A 12658-nucleotide genomic window follows, 5' to 3' on the forward strand; every position below is an offset into this window, starting at 1 on the left:
TCTGAGTTTGTGAGTACCTGATAACAGCTGATCTTAAAACTTATTTTCCAGACAGTTTTAAAGGTGGACTTGGATGCAAGGTACCCTTCCTTGGGGTAGGAGGTAGGAGAAAGGCAAGTGAATTTGAAACACCTTAAGGAGGCAAAAAAAATCTAAGATGGTCTCCTACCCAAAGTCCCAATATTCAGGCCAAGCTAAGTCTTAGCCTACCCTTTTGCTTGCTAAATTCATATTTGTGCATGTTTATTCCCATTGACAACAGGTGAAGATCTGGTCATTGTCCCTGTCCCTGGATCACTTTCCCTGGCTTCTGCAGATGCCAAGCCCTACACATGCCATGAATCCATCCTCACAACTGGCATGTGCTGAGCCAGTGCTGGTTGCCAACAAGAATTTATCAGGGTCTGGGTCACCAGCTTCTGTATCCTGGGAGAACTGCCCTCCCAACAGCACAAATGGCAAAATCCATCTTTCTACCTCCTGAAAAGCCACGTCCTGCCAGGATCTTCTTGGCCCTGATTATGGGCCTCTTCTCTTAGTCTCCCTTTCTGGACGAGGTGGAGATGAAGTCAGCCTCCTGGCTCTTCCAGCTCATCTCTGGCCACTCAGCTCAGCCCACAGCTCTCCCACACTAAGTGACATTGATGACTGGCTGCTCGGAGGAGGAAGCATTGAGGGAGGTAGACCAAAGGGAACAGACAGCAGCACAATTAGACCCTGCCCTAGCCCCCTGTGGTAGCCAGCATTACTGTTCATCCACCCCCTGCTTCTTGCATGGAGGATTATTCACCCTCACACTGTTAATTTTGGTAGGGTCATGACTTGCTTTTCAAAGGCCAAGGAAGCATAAGCAGTAGGAGTGACGTGTCACTTCTAGGAAGAAGCTTCTAAGAGACAATGTACAGTTGTCTTGTTGTCTGTCAATGCTCCAGATAGAGGCTGTTCGCTCGACTTGGGTCCCAGGCTGAGGATGAACTGGAGCAAAGCCATAGCTAACTCACAGTGGTCACATAACATTACAAAGAAGTAAACTCTGCCGTTGCACATTGAGACTTAGCGGTCATTTCTTACATAAGCATAACCTAACCTATCCTCATTATCTCTGACTCCCTTTTTGCCCACTTTCTCTAACCCACTAAGTGGGCCATGTGCTTCCTCTCTGGGTTCTCTGAAACAGCCCCCTATGTGTTCTTTATCCTAACATGTACTGTAACACATTGGAATGTATATATGCTGAGTAATCTGCCCCTCAGCCCATAGGTTCTATGCTCCTTGATCTGTACCAGTGTATTTCCCAGCATAGGGGCCTCATTAATGAATGCCTATTGAAATGAACTTAATGTATTTATTCCTGCAACTAATGTTCTGTATTATCCCTTCTTTGGCCATAACACTGTGTTCTACACTTGGGAGAAATAAAGAGTTAAAGCAGGTAACAATGGTGCCTTGAAAAAGCTCCCAGGAAAGCAGGGAAGATGTGGGAGGCCCTACTGGTCAGAGAAGTTATGAGGGCCTGAGGGTCTAAGAAAATTCCTAGGCTAACCTAACACACATTCCTGGGGGCATTCTTTACTTATCTCCTCCACAGAGGCTGGGAAGTCAACCACGAGTGGTCATGTAATTTGGTTCTAGACAATGAAACATAAGTGGAAATTTGCTAGGTATTCTAGAAAATCTTTTGCTTCCCTGATAAGAGGATTGAGTTTAGATAATTTCACCTATCTCCTTTCTTTCTGATTTGAACGTAATAAGGTGCCCAGAACTGTGACTGCCAAAATGAGGTGGTTATGGAAAAAATAAAAGTGCAGACGCCAGCCTTGACATTGTTAAGGCCAGACTTCCTGACAGGTGGAAAGAGTAAAGGCAGAGTTGTGTTTTCCATTGTTAGGTTTTCTGTCACTGGCAACAAACACATCCTAACTAATAAAGGAAATCATTGCTTATTTTTGGAACACCTACCTTTGCCATCCGCCTGCATTGTCTAACTCCTACTGACCCTTCAAAACCCAGCTCAGTCACTATATCCCTTCTCAAGTCTAGTTTCTATATCAAAGCATGAACCCTAGATTCATTTTGCCTGGGATCACAGAAACAAGCCCATTTCTAAGTACATACATTTGCCACATGAATTTTCTATGAAGAGCCCATGGTATTATCCCTATACTTCTTCCTAGGAACAAATTCTGCTCAGACTTCTCATGTCTGCTAGATGTCCCCAACCAGTCCATTCTCTGGATTGCACATTTTTAAGCTTTCCGCCTGTCATAACTTGAGTATCCCTTCTGTAAACTGCCAGGCACCTGGCTGGAACCTGGGGTCATTCTGGGATACTGAGCCAGCAACAAGATCTCCAGGATCTACCACATAATTCAAGTTGCTGGATACATTCAGACCCAAGAGACATCTGCGGAGATGGGTCTTAGCTGTTGTACATTCCTGGAAAATCTCACAAGAATCATCTCTCTCCAATTCTTCCCTTGGCATGGAACTTGGACTAACGTACTCCCTCTTGGTCTGCCTCTGCCAAGGTTGTCAGTTATCCTGCCCTCTGTCCCAGCAAACCTTCCCCTCACTGGGCCATCCCAGAAAACCAACACATGGTCCATCAGGTCAAACCAGGACCCAGGCTCAAACCCCTACCACTGTAGATATAAAACAAAGAAAGGAGTGGCACATCAGGAAGGGGGCAAGATTGTAAAGACATCTTCTAGATCTTTTTGCATGGAGATATGATGTAATCCAGGGCTAAAGGGCAATGTATGGATGGATTCAGATACCAGGGCTTAAATATTAGCTCTACTACATAATAGCTGTGTGACGTTGGAAAAGACAACCTAACTGTGCCTCAGTTTCTTATCTGAAAAGTGAAGATGACAGCAGTACCCACCCCATGAGTTGCAGTAAGGATCATTCCACTAACACATGTAAAATGCTTAACACATTGTCTGCACATAGTAATTGCTCAGTAAATTTTAGCAGCACTGTTAAGCTATAAAAATAGAAGTAACCTTGTTGGTCTCTAGCATCAAGGCAAGGAGCTGCTGTGAACTTTCTGAACATGAAAAATGGATATAAGTAGACAACCAAGGAAAGGAATCAGAGAAGAGGAAGGAATGATGTCAGGGAAAATTAGAGTGGTCAAAAGGCAATTCCAAAAGCCCAATTTGTTAACTCACAGGGAATGTCTCTGGCAGCAGATCACGTAACCCAATTTGGAGAAATAATTCAACTGCAGACCAACAGTGCAAGAGGGTGAACTCAGCATCATAGCTGAGTGCACTTCCTCATCACACAGTGTGTTTCCCCTGGGGTGAGCTCAGTTTAGGATTAAGAGTTTGGTCCCTTCCACAGAGATGTTGAACAGCTGCACTTCATTTTCAGTTCTTGTCAGGGAAGCTGGATGCAAGGAGCTGGGGCAGGAATGCAAAGATGTGACATTGAGTGAGGCCACACTCACCAGGGGGCCACGGAAATGAGGTAGATACAGAGGCATCCACGATTTCCAGGCTGAAATGCAAACTAGGACATCTTCAATGTTGTGAAATGAACTGCTCTGCACACGTACTTCCTCTGCTTCCACTTGGCACTGGTTAAGGTGCCTCGTGGGTGCGTTGGCTGGCTGCGTGGGCCTGAGCCCAGAGCTGGGAGACTGTGACCTCCTGCTCTCCTGAGTGTACATGAGAAATGCCCGCCCACCTCTCAGCTTCAGTGGCCCCAAGAGCAGAGTGGATCCTCCAAATCTCCTTCCAGCTTTAGATAGACAGGATATGTGACTACAAACAAACAAATAAATAAATAACTGATTGCTGTTGTGGTTTTAAGAGGCCCAAAAACCAACACCCATCCCTCTCCCCTAATTCAGAACCAACTGCACAATTGAAATTAGAGCCATTACAATCATATTTAAACAAGAGAATCCAGTGTCAGCTTCATTAGATAAAAGTGTGGTTGGAGAACATAGTTTAAGTATGTGACATCATGGACTTCCTAAAACTGTACCTAAAATTAGCACATGGAACACCCAGTCAGGGGCAGCTGTGCATAACTGCATGTTCCCCCCAAACCCCACCAGGCAGGCCCATTTTTTTAACCACATGGCAGAAAACAGACCAGAACATAAGAACTGATTGTTCATCAAAATACTAACTTAATTCCTAGGAGTAGTTATATTATTCTTCCAACTAAAAAAAACAGTTAAATAATTTTCAACGTGTTAACCTACAATGAAACAGCATAATAAATGGATGGACCAGGGGGAGAATTCTTAGAATTCTTGTCTTTGAAATTACACCAGTGTTGAACCAGCTTATTTCCCTGACCTTACACTTGTGCTACTGATTTAAATCATTTGCAATCTTCATAGAAGAAACGAGGGGCTTGTTATTTTCTGGTACGCTGTATACTGGCAAAAGTCATTGTTCTAGCAGTTACAAAATCAGGATTCTAGTACCACCTCGGCTTTTTTTTTTAGTTGGGTGACCTTGGGCATATCACATCCCCTTTCTGACCCTCTTCCTTCAACTGTAAAAATCAGGGATGATAATACCTATAGACAGCTGAAAGGTCTGAACATTCCTTCCTTTCTCTATTCAGCGGTGAGGACTTTCTGTTTTGCATGATTTAAGTTTATTTCGTGCTTTTTGATTGAGAGCTCTTAAAAGCAAACAACTCCTCTCTTTCAGTAAAGCAGGAAAACGCATGGATGCTTAGAGAGGTAGAATGCTGGCTGTTAACTTGGCCTTCTTTTTAGCCTAAATTGATTTGATTAGAGGAGAAGATAAGAGCCCCTCTTACCCCCAGTTCTAGAGAAGAGATCTTTATGCTAAATAGGCAGCTGGAAGAAGTTTAAACATTCTTCCCGCTTTAGAATTTCCCGCGAGATTGAAAAGGCTAAATTGAATCAAAATGTGTCATCATCAAACATTCAAGAGGAATAATTTCCATCACGTCATTACTAGGAGAGCAGGGCTTCTCTGCCTTATTAAGGAAACACGTACTGTGAGGATTTGGAAACAGGTAAAAAGGAACCAGTAGACGGGTCTACCTTTATATAACAAAGCTGGCATTTGGTTTCTCTAATTTAAATAGGACTTTAATTTCAATTAGGCAGTTGGTTCTGATTTGTGGGAGAAGGAAGGCGTGTCATTTATTGGGATCCTTAAGACAACCACAATAGTCAGTTATTTATTTGTTTCATTATGGCCACATATCATGTCCATCTAAAGCTTAAAGGAGATTTGGAGTGGACCAACTCACTTTATACTTGGAGTAACTGAAGCCCAGAGAGGGAAAGTCATTTACTTCAGGTCACTTAGCAAATTAGCTGGAGGTGGGAGGATCTCATCTCTGGAATAGAAAGAAGGAAGTACATCAAGGGTCACTTAAAAAACCCATTAATCAGATCAGAGTGTGGGTTGGCTGAGACTTAGCATTCCATGCCTGCAGATAGGAGCCAGCTATTAATTCTGGGTAGAGCATAGAGATTTTGAAGCTGTTAGAGATGAAATCCAGGCATCGATGAGAGCGTGGTGACAATGGGGATGGAGCTGGAGAAGAATGCCAAAGACACAACTCACAGGAAGCCAAAAATGTAAGAGCCAGAGAAGGAATGGGCAGAGCTGTCCAAGCGGAAGAACGCTGCAAAAAGGTACGGAGAGAGACGTGCGTTTCAGCGAGGACCAGTTAACATTATCCATTTCAGTGAAGAGGTCTAGTAAAATAGGAGCCAGAAAGATGGTCACTAGGCTTAGTAATATGAAAACTGGATTGATCTCAGCGGGAGCAACTCAGGGAAGGGGATGGAGGATGGAGGGTGATTAAAATGAATTGGCAGTTGACTATATGTAAGAAGAGGTCGTGAATATAGACAGGGCCAAGTTTAACAGAGCCTGATACATGTATGTGATCAGAAACGTGGAAATAAAGAAAAAAAGAGAGGGATAAAGGAAAACCAGAAGAATCTATGTTCCAGGATGCAAAGAAAATGTCATACAGGGCACAGCAGAAAGATGAAGAGGCTAAGGTTTTTATGGAACTCTTTTAGGTAAATTGATAGTTATATATTATTCAAAGATACGCATCCATGAATTAAATTACAACCCTGAAGAGACAACAAAGAGAAAGTTCTCTTCCCCCTCTAGGCAAATTCTTTGCATCTTTGGCACATTTTCTATTCAGTCTAAATATTTATGGAGACAGCTTTACTTGGAGTTGCACTATCTCCTTCAAGGGATGTTAGCAACATGACAAAGAACCAGAGAGAGAGAGAGAGATGAATGCAGGACGCTTGCTAAGGTGGGTGGGAGAGCAGGGGTCGGGGGTTCAGAACACTAAGTTTTCCAAAGAGATGTTTTGATAGCATCTGACCTTTGACAGGAGCACATTAATAATAATCCGTAGGAATGTCTTCCAGTGGGCAATCAGAATGATTCATTTGCTGTTAGTTTTCTCTTTCTCTGTGTTGATATCATGGTATTGTCAGCGATGGCCACCAGGAAGGGAAAGGTTGAAAAGCCCTTCTCCATTCGACTGCCATCCACCTACCTGTGACCTGCACACCGTGTGAGCTGGTCCTTCCCTCCATCTCTGCCCCTCCCTCTTCCTGCAGCAATCTACACTAACTCCACTCTCCCCACACCGGCACCCATATTACTCAAACACACCAAACTGGTTCTGACTCAAGATATCAGTCCAGGTTTTCCCTTGGCCTGGAAGGGTATTTTCAAGGTTCTTCTCCATTAGTTCTCTGATCAAAAGACATCCTCTTAAAGAGGCCTTTCCTGGCCACTCTCTTTAAAATAAATCCCCAACCCCATATCATTCTCCAGACCTTTGTCTTGTTACATTCTCCTTCATTACTGTTACTTTGAACCTTTTATTTATTTATAGGTTCCATCTCTCCCACTAGACAGGGGAAATTTTTTACTTTTTCAGTGCTATATCTCCTAATATCTGGAAGAGTATCTGGCACAAAAAATAAATATTTGGTGAATGGGTGACATCATTAATTAGTTCAACTCAGTAATCTATTATCCCAGGAGGGCATAGGTACACCTCATCTCTGCTTCTATGCATCCCAGATGTATATTTCATATGATTATATACTGTATTAAAACGAGATGTTCTCATGTCTGGCTCGCCCACTTGTTGGTAAGTTCCTGAAGCTCCTGAACCATGACTGATTTATCTTGGCCTCTCTAGGGTCCCACATGGCATTATGGTTCCCTGGACTGAAAGGGAAGGGTTCTACACACTAAGTGCCAGTAACCAGCAGCCAGAAAAGACCAGTGGGCCAAAAGGTGGACTCTCAGGATTTAGCAATGACTTGCCTAGAAAAAGGAGAGATGGTGCTGCCATAAGTTATATTTTAAGAAAATCAAACAGCAAAATATACTAAGGATCTATCCAGAGTGACGTGCCTGGCCAGAAGGCAACATTTGAACTGAGGGTCAGCCAACCTCTATTCTGGTCATGGCCTTTGTATGAGTCTGAGCAGGTCCCTACCCTCTCTGGGCCTAGGCTCATCTGTACAGTGAGAAGATTAGGCCAAGGGACATTTAAAAGTGCTTCTAACCCTGATATTCCATGATTCTACATACCTAGGACAGTGAACAGTGTGATGGAGTAAGAAAAATATGTAGAATACATAACCCTGCTTTCAATAAAGGCAGCCATGCCGGATTTGGAGTCACTCACATTCCCAGACTCTGCAATGTACAAACTTTGTGAATTTAGAAAAATTCATCAGTCAGTCCAAACCTCTGCAAAAATGGAAATTTCTAGTAATTCCTAGCTCCATGCTCAGTAAATGGTAGCTTGTTTTGCACTTGTTCATAAATCCCATGACTAGCCTTTTAAGTCGAGCTGAATTAAGAACCAGAAGATTCCTTTGTAAACAGCACGCTACCCATCTGGGTATCTCAAGCTCTGCTGCAGCTTCGCGGGACCCCAACACGGTGGGGAGGAGCCTACCCCACAAGCCTAAAGTTTTCCAGGTCTCCTCTAGGGCCTCTGAGCAGACTCCATTTACGTTACCCAGGAAGTTTTTCAAGCCATCTCTTTCGCTGGGATCCATGATAAACATTCTTCGAGATGATTTACTACCTGTCACGACACTCTGGGGCTCCCTTTCCAGAGGAATTCCTACAGAATGAAGTCAGTCACTGGCTAACCGTGGCTCCCATTTTTTTCACCCCTTTTGGTCTTACTGTTAAGAAGCTGAGCAACTGTGTCTGTCTCCATCATCAGCTGTGGGAGCAGAGCGTTCCAATGGTCTAGGGCAGAGCCTGGAGTCCAGGTCCCAGGAGCTGAAACACAAAGCCGGAGCTGAGGTCCACTGCAGGAAACTCCAAGTTAGTAGCTCCAGTAACCATTAAGTAGAGTTAATGAGAAGTTCTTAGATACTTTCCACAGGGTTTGTAATGGGTAATATGTGAATATATGTCCTCCATTAGACATTCTTCATTTATCAGTTGCCCCCAAGATGCCAGGAATCATGTTTCTTCTTGCTGTGCTTCCAAAATATTGGAGACCCTTTGAAGAATTCGGCTAAGCACACTGTACAGGGCATCTAACTCCTTACTTGACAGAGTGACAACAGCTCCCTCTCCCCATGCAGGTGGGAGCCCAAGGCAGGGACCTTCAGGTTAACATCCTGGACTCCTCTCTTCCAAGGGACCCTAAAAGTCTCAGGGAAACTCAGTGTATGCACAGGCCTATGCTCACCATCATGTTCTCGTGTTGCTGAATTCTGAATAAATTTGATAAATCGCTTTATTTCTTATCTCATATAGTAATGCTTGATGTGTGATGGATGCAGAGGTAGGGAGGGGTTGTATAGACTGAAATGAAGACTCGTCGCCAACCTAACTTAGGAAACTGCTCCTATTTCTGTCTCTACTAGATAATAATTTCCCTATGACTTCTTATTAAAATATTTCAGAAACATCAACAGAGGAACTCAGTTTCATTCAACTAATCAATCTTCCATTGAGTCATTCAACAGACCTTTATAGAGCCCCTAGGAGAAACAAAGTGGTATTCCCTAAATCTCAGCCTCCTGAACAAGTTACCTAACCTCTCTAAGTCTCAGTTCTTCAAATCATAAAATGGTGATAATAACAGCACCTATCTCCTAGACTTATTAGGAGGACTACATGTCAATACATGTGAAGTATTACTTGACACTGGGTAGGATCCCAACAGGAGTTAGTTATTATTGCTGGGAGTAGATGTAGTAGTATAGAAATAGTGGTGGTACCATAGCAATGATAACACTAGTAGGACAATAGTAATAGTGTAATAGTAACAGTAGTAGTGGGCTGGTAGTAGCAATACTAGTAACAGTGGTGGTGGTGGTGATAGTATTTTAGTAACAACAATATAATAGTATAGTGGGACCAGCAGTGTGAAAGATACAGTTGTATGGTAGCAATGGAAGTAATTGTATCATGTTCGTATAACACCGAAATAGTGTTAGAGTAGTACTAGTAAAAAAGTAAGGGGTCCGAGTATGGTCATAATAGTAGTAGTATTGGCCAGGCACCAGGCCCTTGCCCTCAAGGAGTTCCTACTCCCCCCAGATTCCCTGAATGTTCAAGAGGAAAGGGGCCTCAGAGATCATCTAGTTCAAGGCTCACATTATCTAGGTGAGAAAACCAAGGTCAAGAAAAGAGAAGTGGCCCATACAAGATCACCTAAAAGCTAACTTTGGGCTTTGGGCTCAAATTCCAGTCCTCTTACTCTCCCTCCAGTACTCTTTCTGCTGGACCACGGGGACATTTGTGATTCATTTAGAAGTCTCCCCTTGCCACCTGCTTACTCACGCACACCCGGATCCACTTTCCTCCAACCATGTGAGAAAGCTAAAGCCCCCCCAAGGACATCACGCTTTCTGTCACTTTTGAGTTTTTATACACATGCGGTTCCCTCTACCTTATAGACGTTTTTCCTCATTGCACACCTCCGTAACTCCTGTTTTCTTGCCCATGGGTGTTAGCCCCGGACAAGTTCACAATGGATTCAATGTGACCAAAAAATGACAGTAGAATGTTGTGGGGTGAAAGGGTTATACCCAACTTCATTTCCACGGTGGCAGGTCAATCACTAGAATCCCGTCCACTCAGAGCAAGTCTGCAGGCAGCAAGCCGGTCTCTGCCTCTGGGCCTCTCTACCCATGCAGCCGTCTCAGTCTCTGTCCTCAGCGCTGCCACCCCTCCAGCCTCTGCTCTGCTCTCCTGCAGCCTTGCAGCCATGCCACCATGTCACCCAGAGCACTGGGCAGACCTCTTTATATAGAGTCAATAACAACATATTGCCCACACGTGTGTAGTAAGTCAGCCAACCAGGGTCAGGTGAGAATCCTGGCCATAGGAACCTTCACTTTATCCACACTATTCATCCTTTAAGACTCAAGTTCTCCTTAAAATGTTTCCTAAATCCATCCTCTATCCTGGTCCTAGGCTACATGAGGGCAACCCTCTTCTTTTCTTCTATAATTCCTTACAACATGGTTTATCCTAGCATTTATTACAGAGTCAGAATCTATTATTTAGGCTCAGGTATTATTCTCAGTATTTTACAAATATCATTAATTTAATCCTTGAAAGAACTCTTCAAGGTCCTTGAAACTGATTTGTCTCATCTGTCTTCCAGGCCGTTTGTTCCAGAAATAATTATCAGGCACCCACGATGGTCATGCATCCAGCACCTATTTGTAAACTAGATAACTTTGCTCCTGCCTTCAGGAATCTTAGTAGTGGGCACGGCAGGCAAAGAAGCAGCTGATGACAATGTACTAAGTCTTATAATAAGCAGTGTAACTGTTATTACCTACAGTATTATCACCTGGAAAGAGCACCAACCCACCTTGGGAGTGGGTGTCACAGAAGTCTTCCTGGGGGGACATGGCATCTACGTTTGGATTGGAAGAATGATTTCGTTAGATGCAGAAAAGGTAGAAAAGTGTTCTAGGGTGAAGAGACGTACATGATCAAAAGACAGAAGGAGAAGAACGTAGGTAGGACCAGTTAGGGGAGTGGATGGGTGAAGGGGGCGCTGGGGGAGAAGAGCTGGGGGAATGGCCTTGAGAGGCAGTGCTGTACAGGCTGCTCTGCAGTCAGCTAGTGTCACAGCCCGTGAGTGATGGGGGGAGGAATTCTATCTGATTTACTACTGTGTTCTTCAAACCTAGCGCAGTGTCTAACACAGGTGAGGATGCAATGAGAATCTGTCAAATGATTGCTTGAATGAACAACAAATAAAGAACAGAATGCTTTGGAGAAACTCCCTTTCATTTTTTTTGTTTAGGATTTCTGTTATTCAGAGAAAACTTCATCTCCAAATACTACAGTACCTCTTCGGGGCTGACTGTGTCCAGAACAGTCTATAAGGCTTTTTTCTAAGAAGTTCCCCAAAGATGTTCAGTAACATGGAGCCAGACTAGGGACATGTGTTTAGCATTTTATAGATGGTAGGAAAAAAAGGCAGATTCCAGAGAAGCATCAAGCTGAGCCCAAGTGATAAGAGAAACGACTGGAGAAGGAATGACATTAAAAGGAACTTTTTGAAAATACTCACAAGGACATAAATCATCCTGTAGCCATGCTGTCTTGATTAGAAGCCCAAAATAGAAAAAAAATTTAGTTTCTTCTGTGCTTATGTTTCATCATAACTGGCAGCTCAGAATCCCTGGGGGCCTGGAGTTTGTGGCTCTGAGTTGGAAGCTGGGGGGACTGATGTCAGAGCATTACCTTACAGCCAGTTCTCAGGCAAAACCACAGCATGGAGTGTGGGTTCCGGAACCCTTGTGGAGACCTCTCATTCCAGTGCAGGGTTTCAAGGAGGAGACTGGGCTCCCTGGGGGGTGGCCAACAAAAGAAACAGTTAAAGGATAAAGTCATACCAGGCAGAGTGCCAAACCCCAAGTAGCCCTGGGAGTCACTGGCTGAGGACCAGCTGTCAGGGGTCAATTTATGCAGCACCCTCTGTGCCTATGACTGACTCAGTCAACTGAGCCCACATTTTCCCTGCCCAGCACTCAGCAGCATGGTGAGCAGAAAGAGAAGAGGCTTTAGAGATAGGAAGGTGTAGACCCAAATGCTGCTCCTACCACTATGTCTTGCCTAACCAAGCTAAATGGCCAAATTCTTGTCTGGAAAGAAAGGGAGAGAGATGGAGGGAGGGAAGGAGAGAGGGAAAAGGGAAGGAAGAGGGAGAGAGAAATCTCAACATAAGGGTCTGTTAGAATTGCCTTGTTACTCAGTTCAGGTGTCCCAATGTTTATGCAATTGTGTATAATTAGCCCTACTGTTATCCCCAAAAGATTTAATAAATAGTTAACATTTGGGGAACTGCTCACCTTGCTGAGGGCAAGGAGGAGTGTCTGCTCCTGTTGACACACATGCTTACCTGGAAATGTCTTTGATGACCATGCCCCTACACTGCTTGCCAAAGCCTTTCACAATTCTTGGTCTAACTTTGAAAAATCATAATCCTGGTGATCTTGAAGATAGATTTGGGGTCATTAAACGAAAATCTCAGTTCTGTCCATTACCACTTTTGTGGTTCTCGAAGTTTTATTTAATCTCTGAGGCCCGATTTCCTTAGCCATAAATGAAAATAATGTTTATACCTTATAAAGGTTAAATAGTAGATGACA

At 43.7% G+C, this 12658-nt stretch overlaps 1 long non-coding RNA gene across 3 annotated transcripts in view; it reads right to left on the minus strand.

Moving 5' to 3' along the window:
• The window catches only part of LOC140846975 (uncharacterized), a 54037-nt gene extending 42108 nt beyond the window's left edge, over positions 1-11929 (minus strand). The window contains exons 1-3 of one of the 3 annotated variants that reach the window (XR_012126555.1): positions 11751-11929; positions 11578-11608; positions 8208-8306 (exon numbers count right to left, since the gene is read on the minus strand). This is a non-coding gene — a long non-coding RNA (uncharacterized lncRNA). Of the gene's footprint in view, positions 1-8207; positions 8307-11577 lie in introns of all 3 variants that reach the window. The other 2 variants (XR_012126554.1, XR_012126553.1) reach the window with 2 other exon arrangements.
• Positions 11930-12658: the final 729 nt, after the last annotated feature.

Source organism: Manis javanica, chromosome 2, assembly GCF_040802235.1.
Source record: "Manis javanica isolate MJ-LG chromosome 2, MJ_LKY, whole genome shotgun sequence".
NCBI classification, from domain to species: domain Eukaryota; kingdom Metazoa; phylum Chordata; class Mammalia; order Pholidota; family Manidae; genus Manis; species Manis javanica.